The sequence below is a fragment of the Pezoporus wallicus genome, unplaced genomic scaffold (genome assembly GCF_028554395.1).
Source record: "Pezoporus wallicus isolate ANWC-B61680 ecotype Strahan unplaced genomic scaffold, APGP_CSIRO_Pwel_v1 contig_2352, whole genome shotgun sequence".
NCBI lineage: Eukaryota > Metazoa > Chordata > Aves > Psittaciformes > Psittacidae > Pezoporus > Pezoporus wallicus.
Genome location: NW_026642489.1, coordinates 289,865 through 311,685, shown reverse-complemented (window position 1 = coordinate 311,685; position 21,821 = coordinate 289,865). Strand labels below are relative to the sequence as shown.

Genomic DNA, 21,821 nt, shown 5'->3' with positions numbered 1-21,821 from the left:
TTTAAGGATACCTTATGAAAAGAAGCTGTGCTATATTTGTTTGGGAAGAAAAATTAGCCTGAGTTATGCCCACCCAGGTCACATGTGTCTGGATCAAATACAGAATTCTAATGCATTTCTGGCATTCTCTCTTAAGTGGCCCAAGCACTTTTGAATGAACATGACCTCCATAAATCTAATTAAACAACTATCTCCCTATATTACTTCTTTATACAATTTAAAGAGAGTAATTAAGAGTTGAACTCCATGCTGAATTCAGATATAAAGAAGGTTGTCACACTTCACAGAGCTAAGAGAGTTCCTTGTTGAATGAACAAGCTAGTATAGCCCTATATTACTAAATAATGGTTGCTCAGTAGGAAGAAATACTAGTACCCAAACTTCATTGCTGAAACGACAAGGAACAACATGGTACAATAAATCTGGACACTAGATCAGAGTAATTGTGAGATTCGAGCTCTAATCACATGCAGGCAAAAAGCTGGAACACCTGAGGCAAGTTGAGTCAAAAAAGAAACAAAAGTACGTCAAATGATGTAACTGTTGACCCTAACCCTAACCCTAACCCTAACCCTAACCCTAACCAATTGTCCTTGGGTTGTTGATAGTAAACTCTTCACTATTCATTGTAAGTGATTAATCAGCAGGTCACAATAGTTCCTGAATTGCCTTTGGATTACTGGAAAAATCCAAATAGAAGAAATAAAGAATAATGGATTGCAAATAAATTCCAAACTTTCATTTAAAAATTATGTTGTGGTTAAATTCCTTCCTCACTGTGGCATAAGAAATTTAATGATGATCACACAATGCCTGTGACAAACTGAGATCACTGTTCAGTCTTCAGCTATGAACCATTTTACCTTTTATGAAATTGCATGTTGCAAACTGAAAACTGTCATGAAAATTGTGCATCCTTTGATACAGAGGTGTAAAATACAGTTATTTTCCTAGAGCTTGTTAAGCCTTCTAGTGTAGAAAATAGGTGAAGTGAAATATCACAAAGTACAGAAAGCCACTTAATTTATACATACATTTTAACTGTAATGTCTTATTTCTTGGAATATAATTTGGTTTTTGTAGGTTTCAAAATAATTTCTACCTAAAAAAAAAAAATGTAGAAAAAAATCTAATCATAGAATCATAGAACCATAGAATGGCTTGGACTGGAAAGACTTTAAGATCATCTAGTTCCAACCACCCTGCCATGGGCAGGGATGCATCACACTAGACCAGGGTGCTCAAAGCTCCATCCAACCTGGCCTTGAACACTTCCAGGTATGAGCCACCCACAACTTCTCTGGGCAAGGTGTTCCAATGTCTCATCACCCTCATAGTAAAGAACTTTTTCCTTATATCTAACCTGCATCTCCCCCGTTTAAGTTTAAACCCATTACCCCTTGTCCTATCACTACAGCCTCTGATGAAGAGTCTCTCTCCAGCTTTCCTGTAGGTTCTCTTTAGTTATCAGAAGACTGCTACAAGGTCTCCCTGAAGCTTTCTCTTCTCCAGGCTGAACAGGCCTAACTTTCAAAGCCTGTCTTCATACATTCCAGTCCCCTTATGGCCGCCCTCTGGACTTGTTCCAACAGTTCATGTCCTTCTTATGCTAAGGACACCAGAACTGCACACAATTCTCCAGGTGAGGTCTCACAAGAGCAGAGTAGAGGGGCAGGATCACCTCCTTCGACCTGCTGGTCATGCTCCTTTTGATGCAGCCCAGGATACGGTTGGCTTTCTGGCCTGCGAGCACACGTGTTCAGTTTCTCATTGATCAGCGCCCCCAAGTCCTTCTCCACAAGTCTGCTCTGAATCTCTTCTCTGCCCAACCTGTAGCTCTGCCTGGGATTGCTCCGATGCAGGTGTAGGACCTTGCACTTGGCTTGGTTAAACTTCATGAGGTTGGCATCAGCCCACCTCACAAGCATGTCAAGGTTCCTCTGGATGGCATTCCTTCCCTCCAGTGTGTCAACTGAACCGCACAGCTTGGTGTCATCGGCAAACTTGCTGAGGGAACACTCAATCCCACTGTCCAAGTCACCAATAAAGATGTTGAACAAGACTGGTCCCAAAGCTGATCCCCGAGGGACACCACTCCTAACTGGTCTCCAGTTGCACATTGGGCCACTGACCACAACTCTTCGTGTGCAGCCATCCAGAAAGTTCTTTATCCACCGAGTGGTCCATCTATCAAATTGATGTTTCTCCAATTTAGAGGCAAGGATGTCGTATGAGACAGTGTTGAACGCTTTGCATGAGTCCAGGTAGATGACATCAACTGCTCTGCCCCTGTCCCTCAGTTCCCTAGCTCCATCATAGAAGGCCACCAAATTGATCAGGCAGGATTTCCCCTTAGTGAAACCATGCTGGCTGTCACCAGCCACCTTGTTGTTTTTCATGGTGTCCTGGAGAATCTACTCCATGATCCTGACTGGCACAGAGGTAAGATTGACTGGTCTGTAGTTCTCTGGGTCATCCATTTCCCCCTTTGTGAAAATGTGGGGTATATTTCCCTTTTTCCAGTCTTCAGGAACTTCACCTGCACCTGACTGCCATGATTTTTCAAATATGATGGCCAGTGGCTCTGCAACTTCATCAGCAAGGTTCTTCAGGACCTGAGGATGGATTTAATCAGGTCCCATTTTAATGGCATGGATCAATATGTTCTTTACTTTTATGTTTGGTGGTTACCTTAAATAACTAGGGGAAAACAGCCACTTCCATTCATGTATTTGTGTCATACAACTGATTGTATTTCTGTTTAATAAGCTCTCCTAAAAGTTAACATTCCTCTCGCATTCAGGGTATCCTTGTACCAAGGAATTTCATTGCTGCCATTAATTTTTTTTCCTTTCACTCTACTATGACACAGATTTGATTAAAAAATAACAAGATGCTTTCTCATAAGTAATCCTCATTTACCACGGGAAGAATGACATGAGTGATATTTAGGATATCCATTTAAGTTTTCAATGGTCTCAATCAAATAAAATGTGGGGAAAAAAAAAGAGAAAGGAAAAGAAAAAGAGTCGGTGGTTGCCATTTAAAGATGTATTTAGGTGTATTTAGGCATCCATAAATTATATTTGTGTTACATAGAAATCATAACTACTAGGGACAATACAGTCACTATATACCTTTTCTAGATGAGAATTTTCTTTAATTCTTTCCTCTGCTTTTTAAATGTGTACACAAAACTCTAAAGACAAATAAGGTAATAACCACAGAATCAAAAAGAGAGCTAAGATATAAACAGACCATTACTGGGGAAATTAATGGATATCATTAAGCATTACCGTAGAGATTTTTACCTCTTCCCATAATTACTTGGCTTTTATGCTCTTAATCCATTGAATTTAATATACACTGAAAGCGACTCAGATGGTTTTTATTTGCCTGTATAGCACCACCAAATTGCACAGCTACTCAGTCAGTTGGATACATAAGAATGGTAGTTTATATAACTTTGTGTATATAACTTTCCTAAGAATGGGAGCATCACATTTCCTGCTCATTATTATGACTATTTGCAGATATTTTCCTTATTTTAAAGGTTATATATGCTTCTGAAATGCAGCTATTTGAATTACAATATTGAAAAAAAAACAAATAAAACCACATAAATATCAAACTGTGAAAACTGCACATCTGGACCTCTGTGAACTTCTCTATCTATTTCACTCTTCACTTACAGACCTTCAGGTTAAAAAATATCATGAACATCAATGCCAAGAGCTCTAAATTAAATGACTCAAGCAAAATAAGATGGCATTCAATTATATACTCCTGTATGCATTCGAGGATCACCACAGCTACTGTAAAGTCATAATAGTTGATGTGGTTTAAGAGGGAGTGTGACAGAAGTGGAAGAGAGGAGAGCACTTCACAGCAATTTTATTCAACAGGTTTTCCCAGGATGGTAGCTGGTCTTAATGTAGAGAAATGAGAGTGCTCGGGGAGGTACAAGATGCTCCCTAGTGCTTGATGCCTTGCTGGTTCTTTTCAGCTAATATTGATGAGTAATAACTAATAAGCAAAATATATGCATGTATCAAATCCAGGAATGGAACAAGTGTCTCACACTGAAATAAAAAAATACTGACTGTATTCCTTGAGGACATAACATTTTTTTTATTTTTATTTTCTGTGATTTCTTTTTTTTACTTTTTCTCTTTTTCTTTTTTTTTTCCCTGTCAATTGTATTGTCAGAAAGGTAGGCTTTTTACTTCAGCTACCTGAAACAAAACCAAAGCGTACTCCAATTCAGTGAAAGGAATCCTGAACTTTTTCTGTCCTACCTGAAAAAAATCCCTGAATATAAAACTTTCATTAAAAACCCTAATACTTCAAACTCCTGAGGTAAAAATAGCTATAGTTTTCAGGTATGTTCTATGTTTTACTTACGTGTTTATCCTGTGATTCTTTCATTTTCTGTAATTAAAATATTCCTTCCCATGAAAGCTAGTCCCAAACTTTTGGGGACTTTGTAGTGCCAAACTATTTAGGGAGAAGTGCACTTTGGAAATAACTGTTTTCCCTCACATTCTAAAAAAGGAAAATTATCTCAGAATTTTTTTTTTTCTTGTAAGAATACTCCCTTTCCTTTCCTTTCCTTTCCTTTCCTTTCCTTTCCTTTCCTTTCCTTTCCTTTCCTTTCCTTTCCTTTCCTTTCCTTTCCTTTCCTTTCCTTTCCTTTCCTTTCCTTTCCTTTCCTTTCCTTTCCTTTCCTTTCCTTTCCTTTCCTTTCCTTTCCTTTCCTTTCCTTTCCTTTCCTTTCCTTTCCTTTCCTTTCCTTTCCTTCCCTTCCCTTCCCTTCCCTTCCCTTCCCTTCCCTTCCCTTCCCTTCCCTTCCCTTTCTTCTTTTCTTCTTTCTTTTCTCTTCTTTTCTCTATTTAATTTTTGTTCAAAGGAAATAAAACTAGCTTAAAACTGGATTTTGGTCTAATCTGCTATTTCTGGTGCTGATAAATCAGAAACAGTTTTTAAGACATTAAGGACATGAATATATATATATGTAAAAATAAATGTATGACAATAGAAGAGCAGTTCAAGTGGCAGTCTCTAGATTCTGCTTTGGGACCTTCTGGATTTTCTGTGAACAAGGTCCAGGATCATCAGAGAACCCCTTGAAATCTTCTAAGAAACTTGAAGGCTCCTGCTGCTCCCAGGTAAGGATGAGGTCCCAGGGGCAGTGAAAGAGCTAACCAGTGTTTAATTTTGAACTACAGCTGTTGGAGGTAGGGTAGAGCTCTGTCACCTGGTGTGGCACATCTCTTTATGGGGAAGGGTAAAACCTCAGCCTTCTTCAAGGATGGCCTAGCTATCAATAAGCATAGGATCAAGATGGAATACACACTCACATGTGCTGAATGGACTTCAGGAACTGCTATGCACCAGTAGCTCTCACAATATATAATTACTATGAATGCTGATACTTTTCTGCAGTCTACCGCTTGAATGCAGACCTGCTTAAAACATTACTAACGGAAGTATTTTGTCATACTTCTGTTAATAATAGCTACTTTAAAATTAATGTTGCTTATAACAGATGACCTGTACAAACAACGGAAAATGATATTTTTTATGCACTTTTGAAGGTATGAGTTACACTGTAATTCAAAGACAAAGGGTAATTGTTTTTTTATTCTCAATATTTCTGCTGTCCTAAGGCCACTGAATGCAATGGCACAGATGATGTTTTCTATATCAGTGAAGCTACACGTGATTTTTCACAGTCCCATTATGAGCTGAAAACTCATTTTAGTACCTGGGAAGAAATCTTTGAAAGCCATTTAGCCAGATTTGCATCTCTTGTGGGCTGAAAAACATTCTTTCTTCAGGGAGCAAGGATTTTCAATGTTTCTTAAAGTAGGATACCCAGTACAACTGTCTTAACACCATGATTACATATTACCTATAAAAGTTATGCAATAAACTTATAAACTTTTTGGAATTAGAGAGTAACACACTCCATTTTATACAACAGTATGGTTGTGCAACTATATAGCAGTGTGAAGACCCTGAGATGATTCTTGTGGGTTATTTTCTTTATCCAGTGGAATAGCAAGTTAGGTTTTGAGAGGTTTGAGATGTCAGAACTAAAACCTTTTTTCACTACCAGACTGTCTGGGAAAGGAAAACAATTATCCTGTAGTTCAAAATATCCAGAAATTTGGATGACAATAATTTTTCTTTTTTTTTTACTTTAAGATACAGTTTAACCTAGATATGATCAATGTTCACCATATTTTCCAGTTACTGAAGCCTCTTTCACTACAACTTCAAATACTGAAGAATACTAGTAATTCTAAACTGGAGAAACACATCATGTTTTGGGCACATAGGTTTTCCTGTTAGTTATTTTTAGTTAGTTCTCATCATGTAGAAGAACCAACCCTACCTTATTCAGAATTTTGCCTTGGAACCTAAAATGTACATGTCACAGCCCTGAACTAGAGGGTGCTTTAATTCTACAGTGAATACTGCTTTTAGCAAATGAAGCAGTAAATGCTCAATATGGAAAAGTGAATTCCACAGCTGAAGCTTATCTTCTGTTCTGCCTTTAAGCGATTCAATATAAAAGCTGTGAGAGTGTCAACAGAAAAATTCCTATTAATGCAGAAAAGGGAAATGTCAATATTAAGTTAAAAGAAACTGAATTTCACTTACAATGAAAACAAACCAGGATATGTAAGTGGGAGTAGGTACAATCAGTGATATTTACAGCTATGTAATTTGATTAAAAACTATGAGTTATGAGAAGGCACAACCCAAAAAAAATAATGTTTGTAAGTTGTTCTAAAAAGTTAGTAAGATCACGTTAAAGAAGTCTTGTCATGAGATGACAAAACGTTATGTCGATGCTCCCACATCACAGTCAAAATGGTTACAGCTGTGTTATAGATAGAGGCTAGAGCACAATGAGGAATATATCTACCTTGCAAAAAAATGTGATCAATATGCCCACTCTGAATGTTGTTTTCCACTGCTCACTATTATTTCTATCCAATTTGGCTTGAAAAGTTAATAAATAAGTGTAACTTGAATACCATTTCCACAGTCTGATTTAAATGAGAAGACAATGTACATCTAGTATTTTGACCAAACATCAATATAAAAAAATCACATTTCTGTCATCTTCACTTATACACAAAATGAGAAATTGATAATGGAAGAGAGGAAAGATAATAGAATAGTATCTTTAATTATCTTAGCAATGTATGCAATCAAAAATATCTAAACTCCTAAGCAAAAAAATTGAGACGACAAGTAAAGTTTATGAAAACTTCATTAGGGTAGTAAGTTGTTTTTTTTTCATTATGGAGATGATATTCAGAAGTGCTTTACTGATTTATAAATAGAACTTTAAAAATAGAACTTTAAATATCTAGTAGTAATTGAATTGTGAAAACCTTTAAAATAGTTCTTGCAGAGATATTGTCAACTAACATTATTTAAAAACATTCAGCAATGCTATCATTTGAAGTAACGAGAATAAGAAACATTACTACCTGAAGGTATGGATAAAATTCACAATCTTTTCTGTTAGAAAATAAAAAATGGCCCTTAGAACTTTATTCTTCCTTCTTATTTCAAGGTTTTTAAATGTTTATTAGGGGATATGAATCTATAAGGTGGAAGGGTATTTGAAAATTTCCAATTGAAATATATTAAACATATATATCAACTCTGAAAATTACACTGTTATCCAAGTAAAGTTTATTCCAATACAGCAAACACTGTCAGAGTAACGTTCATTGTAATCTAAGATATTAAACTACTGTAAGGAATACTTTCATTCAAAATTTGTGAGACTGAACTTATTTCTGCTTAAATACTAAACTGTTCTGGAGGCAGAAACATTGTCTGAGGGAAATTATTCTACCAACTTTAGCCTCAGGTTTTGTATCAACCTCTAAAACAAACTCAAAGTTCTTTTCTGGAACTGCAAAGTTTCCCAATCTCTTAATGAAACTGTGACTGTGATAAGTCACACTTGAGAAATATGGTGCATATTGATATGAGGATTTAGCTCCAATGCCCATTAAAAGCAGGATGGTTACATTAAATAGTTGGCAGCGAAACCAGGAAATGCACAAACTGATATGTATAATGTTAGCATTGGATTTGGAGCCTTTCCTGATTCTCTTTGCCACTGATTCATCAAAAATCATCATCACAAACTGCTTAAACACAGACCCCAAAATAATACTGATCTTGTTATACTGGGCATATTGGATTTAAAGGGAAAGAAGCTTCATAAGTCATTTTACTACCTTTGACTGAAACTGAGAAATTAATTTTGTTGTTCCTTTCTTTACAGGTCATGGAAGGAGGGGCTGGCCACTTGGGAGGAATATAAGGCTGCTGCTAGAGGATGTAGGAAGGCAGCTAGGAGGACTAAGGCCTCCTTAGAATTAAATCTGGCAAGAGGGGTCAAGGACAGCAGAAAGAGCTTTTTCAAATACGTGGCAGATAAAACTAACACTAGAGGCAATGTGGGCCCACTGATGAACGGGATGGGTGCCCTGGTGACAGAAGATACAGAGATGGCAGAGTTACTGAATGCCTTCTTTGTCTCTGTCTACTCTGCTGCGGGCAGTCCTGAAGAGCCCTGTACCCCTGAGACCTTAGATGAAGTCAGGTCAACGGAGCGGACTGCCTTAGTCGATGAGGAATGGGTTAGAGACCAGTTGAGCAATCTGGACATCCATAAGTCCATGGGTCCAGATGGGATGCACCCGCGGGTGCTGAGGGAACTGGCGGAAGTCATTGCTAGACCACTCTCCATCATCTTTACCAAGTCTTGGGAAACGGGAGAGGTGCCTGAGGACTGGAGGAAAGCAAATGTCACTCCAGTCTTCAAAAAGGGCAAGAAGGAGGACCCGGGTAACTATAGACCGGTCAGCCTCACCTCCATCCCTGGGAAAGTGATGGAACACCTTGTCCTTGGTGCCATCTTAAGGCATATCAAGGATAAGAAGGTTATGAGGGGCAGTCAACATGGCTTCACCAAGGGGAAATCATGTTTGACCAATCTCTTAGCCTTTTATGAGGAAATAACACGGTGGATGGATGATGGCAGAGCGGTGGATGTGGTCTACCTTGACCTCAGCAAAGCATTTGACACAGTCTCCCACAGCATCCTCACGGCTAAAATGAGGAAGTGTGGACTGGATGATCAGGTAGTGAGGTGGACTGCGAACTGGCTGAAGGAGAGAAGCCAGAGAGTTGTAGTCTATGGGGCTGAGTCTAGTTGGAGGCCTGTAACTAGTGGAGTGCCTCAAGGGTCAGTACTGGGACCAGTATTATTTAATATATTCATCAATGATTTAGATGAGGGAATTGAGTGTACTATCAGCAAGTTTGCTGATGACACTAAGCTGGGAGGAGTGGCTGATACGCCAGAAGGCTGTGCTGCCATCCAGCGAGACCTGGACAGGCTGGAGAGTTGGGCAGAGAGTAACTTGATGAAATATAACAAGGGAAAGTGTAGAGTCCTGCATCTGGGCAGGAACAACCCCAGGTTCCAGTATAGGTTGGGGAACGACCTGTTAGAGAGCAGTGTAGGGGAGAGGGACCTGGGGGTCCTAGTGGACAACAGGATGACCATGAGCCAACACTGTGCCCTTGTGGCTAAGAAGGCCAATGGCATCCTGGGGTGTATTAGAAGGGCGGTGGTTAGTAGGTCGAGGGAGGTCCTCCTTCCCCTCTACTCTGCAGTGGTGAGACCGCATCTGGAGCATTGTGTCCAGTTCTGGGCCCCTCAGTTCAAGAAGGACAGGGAGCTGCTGGAGAGAGTCCAGCGCAGGGCAACGAAGATGATTAAGGGAGTGGAACATCTCCCTTATGAGGAAAGACTGAGGGAGCTGGGTCTCTATAGTTTGGAGAAGAGGAGACTGAGGGGTGACCTTATCAGTGTCCATAAATATATAAAGGGGGAGTGTCACGAGGACGGAGCCAGGCTCTACTCAGTGGCAAACAATGATAGGACAAGGGGTAATGGGTACAAACTGGAACACAAGAGGTTCCACTTAAACTTGAGAAGAAACTTCTTCTCAGTGAGGGTGACGGAACACTGGAACAGGCTGCCCAGGGAGGTTGTGGAGTCTCCTTCCCTGGAGACATTCAAAACCCGCCTGGACGCATTCCTGTGTAACATTATCTAGGTGTTCCTGCTCTGGCAGGGGGATTGGACTAGATGATCTTTCGAGGTCCCTTCCAATCTCTAACATACTGTGATACTGTGAAATAAGAATTATTTATTAAACAAATAAATAAACCCCCTAAACAATTAAAGGTAAGATAGCCTTCTACAGTTCAACATCAACACTGTTTCCAAAATGCTAGTCACTGCTAATTGAATAGGAGCTGGTATGAAAGCCTGAACAGCTATGTGTGCTTCAGGTGATGCTTATCTGTGACTGTGCTTCAAGCAATTAACAAAGACTGCAGTAAGTAAGGATAACAAAGTCATCATTAATTTGTACATGCAAGAAAGTTGGTGTCAAGCTAAAACTTAAACAAGTTAAAAAAGGTGTCTCAGAATATTTTATCAGTTTTTGCCTTGCAGTGTAAAGAGATTTTAACACAGTAATATGCACATTGAAGTTTAGACATTAACTAGCCTTCACACACACTTTACCTTGGTTATATTCAAGATACAGCCTTCCGGCAGTGACATAGAGTAAAGCCTGTTTTCCATTTGCCTTTAGGGTTAATAACATCTTCAAAGAAGACTGATGAAATAGGGTACTTGTGCTGTATGTAAATATGGGTAAGAATGAAAAATTAAATGACAAATTCAGCCTTTGCTTTCTCATTTGTTTCAACATTGAGAGGTTATAGAAACTTGCTTCATGAATCGCTTGAGCATTCATTGTAATTCCCACACACCTGTATGGGAGACGTCATGTACCTCATCTTGTAGAATTAGGGTTAAACAGTTCTGCTTATTTCTAGGTCATATATCTGTATTTTAAAATGAACATTTATTTATATAAAAAGATTGTGAGGCATGAAAATATTTTCCCTGGGAAGAAGCAGCTTCAGCATTGTAGAAGAAGTAATCATGTTCATTAAATGCCCCTGTTGGATCTAACACAAGAGTGCAACACTTCATCGGAAGAGCACTGATCATTAGGCTCATCTTTTTCTATTCTGTCCTGGTGTTGCCTGGGAAAGAGTTAATTTTTTCCCTAGTAGCTGATGCAGTGCTCTGTTTTGGTTTAGTCTGAGAATAATGTTGATAACACACCAATGTTTTAGTTGTTGCTAAGAAGCACTTTACCCTGATCAAGGACTTTTCAATCTCTCATGCTCTGCCAGTGAGGAGGAGCACCAGAAGCTGAGCGGGAGCAGAATCTGAACAGCTGTCCTGAACCAGCCAAAGAGATGGGTATTCCCTACCAGAGCACGTCATGCTCAGTATATAAACTGGGGGGAGTTGGCCTGCAGATGCTGATTGCTGCTCAGGGACTGGCTGGGCATTAGGGACAGAGCAATTGTACACCACTTCTGTTTTCTGGAGTTTATTCCTCTCTCTCTCTCCTCTTCTTCTTCTTATTGTTGTTATGATCATGTTTTATTTTATTTCAATTATGAAACTGTTCTTATCTCAATCAGTGGGGTTTACCTTTTTCCAGTTCTCCTCCCCATCTCACTGGAAGGGGTGGGGAGGGCAAATATATGGGGGTCTGCATGGTACTTCACTGCTGACTAGTGTTAAACCGTGATGTATGCTGTACCTGTTCTTTAAGTAGAAGATTGTAATCATAACAATTAATTTCATATTTCTCTTTGGAATTTTAAATGGGAAAACAATGTAAAAAAATTGAAAGCTGTTATTCTATTACACATTTCAGAAAATAAATTAATCTAGGCTACTATGGTATCCTTTGTCATCATTGAATCTCTAGTCAGTGGTTTTGTTTTATTATGCTTTCTTTTTTCTTGCTTTGAGTAACTCAATCTATTTTCAATTTCCTACTTCTTTTTTCCAAACGGTCTGTGAGTTCACACATTCAATTTCTGGTTCAGTTCATGTGTAATATGTCTTCAAATATGGAACTTAAATATTTTTCCCAAAAGTAATTAAACACTGGCTGTTCATATTTATTTTGTTGGTCATTTGTGATTTCAAATGCTGGTAGCTGCTTTCTTTGTTGGTCATGTCTCTGTAAACACTTGACAACAAGATAAGGTGTGCGTTCAGAAATTCTGAAGGTTAAATCAGATTTTTCATTTCAGGATACAGCTATTATGAAGTAGGTAACTACGAAATAATTCGTCTTTGACATCAGTATATGAATGAGATCTGCCTGTTTTTCACTTTTAGCTTTTGTTATAAAGTGACATCCACCATTTATGAGTAGTTTGATTCAGTGCTGCAAATACTAAAATGGATGTATTTATGAAAGTGCCTTGGGTTGCTCATTCAGGTCAACAGTTTTAAGCAAATGAACAGCCCTTCAACAGTGAACAAGATTATTTATGTAATTAAATGAAGTATCTGTTTTAAGTGTTTCCAGTACAAAACAAGTTCTCAGCACTATGAAATTTTCCACCTAGTATATGTGGGACACACCACCAACTTAGCAGTACACAACATAGTATTACATTTACACCATTATCCGTAGACTTCATTAGTGACTGTCAGTCTGTCAGTTGAGAGAAATAGTCTCTTTTGGAGTGCTACACATCTGGCTCATTTTAGGCGTCTATTTTATGGCAAGATGAATTGTCTTATACAATTAGCTGTTTTTCTCCATTGATGAGAAAAAGGCTTTGATGATTAATCTATACTGTAGTTATCTACATTTGGTCAGAATACCACCCAACATATCATTGCAGCAAAATTAAGTGTCATAGAAGAGGCCTAGAGTAGCACCAGGTGACCTAGTTCATATAATGAATAATACAAGTAGCACAGTTAAAGAAGCAATGTCTATTAGCGGAAGTATACAGTAATACTCTAACGTAGCTAATCTCCAAAAGCTGAAGTTGTTCATTCACAACTATCTAGTTGCAACTAGCAACTAGCATTATATTTTTCACAACACTTACTTATGCCATGTAAAAGTACTCGTATAAAACACCACATGTGAAAATAAATATGAAAAACAAACAGATAAATTTTCTATTTATGAGTGTTTTATTTGCCTACATCATTACAGGGGAAAAATTGAAAGAAATTCAAAAATAAACCAAACATTTTAAAGGAAGTTCATCCTGATACAGAAGATAATCCTGTATTTCCATCAAATTTCTGTTACTCAAAATCTAGCTTGTGTAAGAATAGACTTTTACTTACTAGGGTGTATGATATGGTTGTGCTTGGATTTTAATATAAGCATAGATGCATGATCAAGCAACGTGACACATCAATCTTAGGTGTTTTTTTTAAAAATATACAATTACATTTTTTTACTATTATTTCAGAGATATTTTCTTATTTTATGTATTTCAGATATAGTTCCATGAAGTTGTAACTCACAAAAGAGAAGCAATAAAATAGGAAGACTAAGACTAACATAGTAATAGTTTCTCTGTCTTTATTGTTTAAAATAGTTGAAAGATATAGAAGAAATTGAATTTGGGGTAAATGCTAGTTAGAGGACTTACGATCTCATTCTGCACTCATGAAAACTACAGACAATTTCACTGAAGGCATAGGAGCTATTTTATATAAACACTGAATAGCTAAGAGAGGTCAGGATTCATAAGTATGGATTTTCTCAGTACGCAATAAGAATATTATTTCAAAGATGAGGAAATAATAGTTACTTGACTGTGCAAGCTTTATTTAACATTGATGTCTTTGGGATCTATTTTGATTAAAAGTTCTGTATGTGATTGTGGAGGGCAAGTATGACAAGCTCCTTTACACAGAAACTCTATATCAACCTTCCCAAGATGTACTGAGAAAATTCAGCTTGTATGTACTTCCATAGAATGAGTTGAAATTAGATACACTTAGATAAAAGATAATATTTTTGCAGGGGTGGTCTCTTTTACTTTTTGTAATTTCCTGAAAGTTGAAAGCTTTCTTTTAAAAACACAATGCCATAAATTAGTTATCTTTTCTTCTTCCAAAATTAAATTGGTTAATACAACATAGACACTTGCTGATGATGTAGTATTAATAATGGCCTTAAAAAAACAAACTTCAGGCAAAGAGTAATACCAACAAAGATGTCAACAGCTGTTCCAAGACAGAAAAAACATGAGCCTTGCAGTCTGCTGGGTCCTATTAAATCTCATATCATGAACACATTTTTATTTTATTTTATACCTTTCTTTAAAATAGCAGGCTTAAGTGGAAAAAAAAATGGATTATCATAACTACCTTACACTGATCAAAATTATTCCTGTGATTAAATGATAACTGTATGAAAGAAGAAAAGAATTCTCTCTACCTCAGTAAAGACCTCAGTAATATTAAATAGTTATACTGAGAATGTTAAGAATATAGAATATGTTCACTTTGTGAGCATAAGTATTGCTGTATTTAGATCTGACTACACCTCCCTCTTCCAGTATATTCTCTCCCTCACTCTATATGGTTGACTAATAGTTCTGGTTTTGGAGAAGAGAGGTACATGTTTAAAACAAAGCAACAAAACAAAAAGAAATCAAACAGTATTAGATTAATTGCTTTTAAGATCTTTCAAGATATTTTACAAAGAAAATATTTTCAAAATATTATGATGCATTATGTGAAATACTATTTTCTTCTTTATAATCTTTATCTTGAGAATTCCTTTGTTTGGATTTGTGTTTGTATTAAAGAGATAAGAAGCAGCCATTCCTTATTTACTTTCTCTTCAAAGAGAGAGTCTTTTTGCTTCTATAGACTTCTGGTAAACACCAGCATTTGCCTTTTTCCAATATAAAACACTAATACCACTTCAGGTGGAAGCAATTCTTACCTCTGATCCTTTTCACAATGGGCTGAACAAATCCACAAGATGTAAACCCACAACAGTTTAAGATAAAGACAATAATGTTTTCTGGTTTAGTCTAACTCCCTTTGTTAGTCTGTATTAGCGTATTCTGTATCTTTCTTTTCTGTTTTTTTTTTTTTTTATTGGCAGTGATCACTGACCTAATGATTTCAAAGAATTCCCCAATGTAGTTTCAAGAACTTTTTCTTGCACTTTAATGGCTAGTCTAGCATAGCCCTGGATAACCCATTATGTTTATCATTCTGACACGAATTAGGACCAGTTCTAAAAATTTGTGTTGTATTTGTTGTCATTTAACTTCACAAGTAATTTTATTGAGTTACTCATTTTTCTTAAAGCCCCTTTATAATGTACTTCTTGCTTATTTCCTAGGGCATCTTGGCATTCTACCATACAATTTTGCATATTTTATTGAGCCTCTCAATCACTTCAGGCAGCCATGTTTTTGAACTTTCTTGTTCCAAAGATTGCTTTTTACATCTGTCTCTGTGTTAGCTTAGTGCTATAGCGCATCCCTAGGTCTAAAATCTAGGCATCTAGGTAAGACTAAGTTGGGTCCTTTTCAATGGATTCCTCACAGTGGATTTTATGTTTCTTTTTGACAAATTCCACAGTACACTATATTGCATCTTAACATTGCTTTTTAGGGCAAGTATGGTAAATTGCTCTTCAATGACACCTTTCTCTCTCAATTATACAGGAGTGCTAGAAAAGATTCCTAAATTAGATTAATATCATAAATCTCTAAAGTGTAATGAATCCCAGCTTTAGTAAAATCTAGTTGCTGATATTTAATCTGTTTCACCTGAACGTGCTCAAGGAGGTTTAGAAAATATCATGAGAAAGATGTCAGAGGCACTGTGGTTTACCCATCGCTCTGTAAAGAACCACTTGAGACACTAATAACTGTTTCTCAAGAGGAATCTTGAAGCTTTTTCCTTCATCCTGTACTCTAAAAGTTATTATGTTTATCTGAAGGAGAGTCACAATGGGTGATCCTGTTATCAAGAACCCTCTATACTACGGATGACCCTTCAAATCCAAGCATAATTCAGAATAGTATATCAGCTTATAATTGCAGGTCAAAAGGTTTGGAGTGGGTTTTTTTACCTTTTGGTTTGGTTTGGTTTTGGGGGTTTTGGGGGGGTTTTGTGTTGTTTGTTTTTTTTTTTTTTTTTATATAAAAATATTGCAAAACTAGTACTAATCTCCAGTCTATTCAACCTTGGTCAAGCCTCAGAGCTCCAAACTTTTTGAAACAGTACTTCAAGCCACTTTTAATGGCACTGCTTTTTCTAACGTTCATCATTGCAGTAGGTGTTCTTAAAGTCAATAGATTTCTGAGATTTACTTATACTTTCTCTCATCTATCTTCTTCTGTCAATATTTTATCAAAGTAATTTTCATCTCATCAGACTGCTTTTACCACTAATTTAACAGTGATTTTTACAGCTTTTAAATTTTTTTTAACCTTATGTTTCCTTTTTTTGTTGTATATAAAATATAAAACCACATTTGGAATAAATTCAATTTTTCAAGTCTCTGATAAGTTGTGGAGAAATTAGGCGTCTGAATGATGTAAGAAGGCAAAAGGTTAGCTTCACTACAGGCTTTATAAATTAAGTTAAAGAACAATTCCTATAAGATCTGTTATAATATTTCCAGATGTTTTAAGAGTTTACTGAGATGAAAATAAAATATGGAGGTGGAAGTTCCTTTGCTCCCAGAATTTGTAGTAATCACATTTAATAATATTTATTTCTGAAATTGATTTGGAAGAAAAAAAAAACAAAACAAAATAACAACCACAGCGAACTCAAAGTTATTCTCACTTGAGCAATTTAGTATTTAGTTAAAAGATACAACTGACGTTTCAAGACCTCAGTTCTTGTCTTGGAAAAGTTGAAAAACATAACTTCCTATCTTCCAAGAAGCATGAAAAAAAAAAAATACAAATGTTAAAATCTTGCTTCTGTAGTGAGATACTTCATTCTTAATCTTTGCTAGAAATTCAACCCCTTGCCTGCTACCAGGGCACTAAGTCTCTTTTGCAGTTGATCTGCAGGTGGAGCAGCTTCTGGTTTTAAGACGCAAGTTTTCAGCCTTTGCCATCACCGGCATGTCTATTTCCCAACCCCATAGGTACAGACTCTACCACACCTCCTTCAGCAGAAGTGGAGATAGAGGCTTTTCTTGTAGCTAGAGGGTCTCAGGGAAGATCCAGTTATCTCTTTCTGGTGATCTCTTTTTTTTTTTTTTTTTTTGCACAGGCTGCTGAAACAACTCCTTCACTTGGTGACACAGATGTTCTACTGTCCTGGGTTCAGCAGTAGCAGTCATGTTTTTTCCTTTGTGTTAGCTGGTGCAGTGCTGTGTTTTGACTTCCAGCCTGGGAACAGTGTTGGTGAAACTGATGTTTTTGGTTCTTGCTAAGTGATGTTTACCCTGACCAAGGACTTTGCGAGGCTCATGCTCTGCCAGGGAGGAGGGGAAGCTGTGAGGAAGCAGAGGCGGGTCACCTGACCCAGGCTAGCCAGGGAGGTATTCCATACCACAGCACGTCATGCCCGGGGTGGGGGATAACTGGGAGTTACCTGGCAGGACACAGGCTTCCAGGTGGGACTCGTTTCTTGGCTGGTGGTATCGTATTCTCTTCCCTTGTTATTTTCTCTTATCATTGTTGTAGTTGGTGGTAGCGGTGGTAATTTGTGTTGTACATTGGTTGCTGGACTGTTCTTGTCTCAACCCGTAGGAGTTGCACTCTTTCGATCCTCCTCCCCGTTCTTCCGGGAGCGGGGAAGGGGAGAGCCCGGGGGAAGGGACTCGATTGTTGTCAGCCCGGCACCACTCACTGGGAGTGAGTGAACAAGCTGTCTGGCTAGGGTTTAAACCACGACAGTTCTTTTTGGCACCGAATGTGGGGCACGAGGGGTTAATTTTTTTCCAAAACAGGATTTAGAGTTTGGTTGGTTTTGGTTTTTTTTTTTTGTTTTGTGTTTTTTTTTTATTATTATTATTTTGTTGGTTTTTGGTGTTTATTGAATTATTTTTTTATATATGTATTTTTGGTTTGGTTTGGCTTTTTTTTTTTTTTCTGTTGCGGTTTTACTATGGGTTTTTTCAGGTGTTTTTGTTTGGTTTTGCATTAGTTTTTTTCAATTTTGTTTCCTTGTTGTTTCTTTTGTTTCTGTTTCAGCATCTCTCTGTCCACCATGAGTGCTTGTCAATGAAAACACAGTGGTGCAATTCAGTGCTCCTTTCTGTTGCCTGCCTGCATTTTCTTTTAGAAACAAGTTTCTCTTTACTTCTGGACCTTAACAGGTGTCTAAGATATGCAGCTGTATTCCAACAGCAAGCAGTACTCTTCTGGAGCTTATTTGAATCTTTTTCAAGGTGTAGCAGTAGTTCTTCTTCATTCATAAATCTCTGTCATTTCTTTCCTAATCCAAAGACTCTTTCAGAATACTTTCTTTCTTATTTTCCATTCTGCAGGATGCAGATGGCAAGGCAGAGAGATACAACTGTTGTAATTCTTTCTGCTTTTTTACTACCAAAGCTAAAGAGCCAGTCAAAGAGTAGTCTTGTGACACACCATGAAATTACTGCAAGTCCTTTCCAACCCTAACTATCCTATTCTAACCCGAACTATTCTATGATCATATGAAGTGTGTACTCAAACAGTATGAAATAACAACAACCCTATAAGGTGCTTCCTAAACTATATCCTAAATATATCCTATATCCTATAATCTGTTTCCTAAACTATAACCTAAATCTATCCTAAAGTATATCCTAAAATTTGGTTCTAAAAGACATAGTAATAGATGAATAAACATAGTTATAAACACAGTAACAAGTGTATTAACAAATGTAGTAACCACCGTAGTAACAATGATAGTAACAAATGTGGCAGTGAACATGGGAAGCTGAAGTCCAGAGGCCAGCTCCCCACTTGGGGAGATGCACCAGCAGGTGGGGATTTGCTGGTGGAGCTGAGGAGTGAGCCAGCAAGGCCTCCTGAGAGGGCTGGGATAGGTCTGAGGGCGCTGCTCTGGCTCCGGGACAAGATGGTGGAACCTTCCATTCAGAGCAGGACATGGTGGCTCTGTCCTCGCCGCTGCCGAGGTGGTGCTGGGGCCACAGGGTGGAACTCCAAGGCCAGGAAGCAGAGTGCATGCGGGGAATTCAAAGCAGTAAAAGGGCACCTGCAAGGGCAGAGTCAGAAAGCACTGATGAAGCCATGAGGGCAGGAGCAGGAGGGAATTGGCTCCTAGTTTTTTTTTGGAAATATGCTGTAAAAGAGGTCATTGCTAGCACAGGAGAGAGGCTCCTTACAGGTTCCCTACTGGCAACTACAGTGTTGCTTTTGTCCCTTCTCAATACATGTGATACCTTCAGAGCAGGGGAAGCTGAAAGAGATGTGCAGTGCCACCATGCCAGGCAGCAGGGTTCAGCAGGGAGCCTGGGAGGCAGGGAGCCTGGGAATCCGGGATATGGTCCTTTCCAAAAACCTAGCAGCAGCATCCCTTGCTTTGCCATACTAAAATCACAGGTTGGCAGGCAATGCTGGGTGAGCATGTTTCTCCTGACATACATGTTCCCCCAAGGGAAGGACCATACTGTACACCTCAGGAGTGTTTCCTATACTCAGGGCTTGGCAAAAAGATGGAACACAGGCTCTGCTACATACCTGGGTGCCTTGTTCTTCCCCTGCTTGAATTTCTTCAGTTGCCCATCTCTGAGAGCTCAGTTTTGCTCTTCTTCTGGCACAGTGGCCCATCGCTGCCCTTTTCCCAGGCTGCTCTTCATTTCCTGGTGTTGTGTGAAGAGCCTGAGAACCTTTCCATTCAATAGTATTGTGAGACAGGTAAAGCCATGATTACCCTGAGCCAAGCAAAGCCAGGCAGTTTTATCCTTTCTCCCTGGAAAATCTCGTCTGCTGTTCACTCTCAGGAGCAACAGGAGGCACCTGCAATGGCAATGTGTAGGTTAGCAGGGGGCAAGGACCTCCCTGCACAATTTCTACCCTAACTCTAAAAGGTGCATGCTTTGGATGGGTTTGCTCAGCTCAGCTGAGCCAGCTGTGGTGGGATCACCTCACAAAGCGGGATGGCCAACCTGCATCAGCCTTGCTCTGCACTTTGGCAGAGCTGCAGGCTGGTGGATGACCGTGCTTGTCTCTGCAGCGACAGCAGCCCCACCTTCTGAGGGGGGAGGCTTTTGTTGTCACACTTCTTGTGCACTTCACTTACCTCTGCTGTTTCCAGCTCTGCTTGTGCTGCTGGTGTCTCCTCATCTCCCTTGCTGGCCAACCCGGCCACCTGCTCTCCAAGGAGTTCCTCATGGTGTTCAATAAGGAACTCGAAGAGCTCCGTCACCTGCACACAGCAACCCCCTGGATTCACTGAGAGGGCTGATGAGGGCTCAAACAGCCTTTCCCAGCCTGACCTGTGCTTCTGTGCAGGAAGGTGCAGCCATGGGGCTGCTCTTCCCAGCTGCTGACCCATGGCTTTGCTGACTGGAGGAGGCAGCCAGGACCCTCTGAGCAGCAAAGCTGGGCTGGGCTGGTGACGCTGTAGCTGGGTGGTCAACACAGAGTACCTTCCCTGTCTCCAGAGCAAGGACATCAAGGGGCAGCTCCTGGGGTGGGCTCAGCAGGTTTGGTGCCAGGCAGATGGCCAGGTTCCCAGCAGTCATCTTCGTTGTGGCCACATTCTTGCTGATGCTGATAAGCAGTGACAGCAAGTGCCAGAGCAGGAGAAGGTTGGCGTCTGGTAGCTTGCTGGCCACCCTGAGGGAACAGGAGCACAGCGTTGACAAAGTTAGCATTGACAGCACAGGTCTCCCAGGCTGATCTCACCCAAGGCCACTGCCTGCTCTACAGCAGAGGGACTGCCTATGCTGAGATACAGCCACCTCCCTCCCTGCCCTTCTGTAGGAGGTCCTTGTTGCAGCAATCCCCAACACCTGTGGGAAGTGATCCCCAGAAAGAAAAGCTTTTTGGTGCCCCTCTCCCACAAACATAAACCCCACAACACCAGGAGGTGGCTTGTAGGAGCCATGGCTATTTCAGGCAGGCCGTTTCTTTGCAGCTCACTCCCAGCCTGTGCCAGTCCCTGCTGGCTGCGCCACACTTACTCTTTCAGTGCTGCCAGCTTCTCCTGCCTGCTGGTCTTCTCCCTGGCGCACATCCACTCCTCGAAAAGCTGGAAGTTGGGGAGCTTTGAGGGGATCTTTTGGAGGAGGTCCTGCAGTGCCAAGGGCTCCATGTGAGGCTTTGGCCACTGCACCCAGGAGCACCTGCAGCATCCCCAGGCCTCTGGCTCATGAGCAGGCAGCTGGGTTTCTGCTTGTGCTCCCGCAGGCACCCATCAGCACCAAGAGAGCCAGGAGCTGCAGGGCTCTGGGTCAGCAGGGCTCACCTTCAAGAGGACAGCCAGCAGCAGCACGGGCTGGGTTTCCAGCTGCACTGGCACCCCACTGTCCAGGGCCTCCCTGACCTTGTGGCAGGCATGCTGGCTGGCTGCCAGCCGGAAGATCCCCTCCGTGGATGGGCCATGTTCATTGAGCAGAGCCAGAAGGTCCTGAGGGCACAGAGGTGGAGAGTTGCTGGGCTGGAGACAGGCACTTAGATAGGTGCTGGGGACAGCCTCTCCCTGGAGGAGCCAGTGGGACAGGATGGGATGGGATGGGATGGGATGGGATGGGATGGGGTGGGATGAGATGAGATGGACTGGGATGGGATGGACTGGGATGGGACGGGACCCCACAACCAGGCTGGCTTGCCTGGATGGACTGAGGCAGCATGCCGTCCTGGCTGCAGAGATCTCCCAGGGGCCAGACAAAGAGAGCTCC

The 21,821-nt window shown here is 40.0% G+C and overlaps 1 long non-coding RNA gene across 1 annotated transcript; it reads right to left on the bottom strand.

Moving 5' to 3' along the window:
- Positions 1-20,279: 20,279 nt before the first annotated feature.
- Positions 20,280-21,149, bottom strand: LOC130610635 (uncharacterized). The gene is made up of 3 exons (XR_008975085.1): positions 21,105-21,149; positions 20,568-20,757; positions 20,280-20,344 (listed from the first exon to the last, which is right to left on the bottom strand). It is a non-coding gene; the product is annotated as an uncharacterized LOC130610635 (long non-coding RNA).
- Between the last annotated feature and the right edge of the window lie 672 nt (positions 21,150-21,821).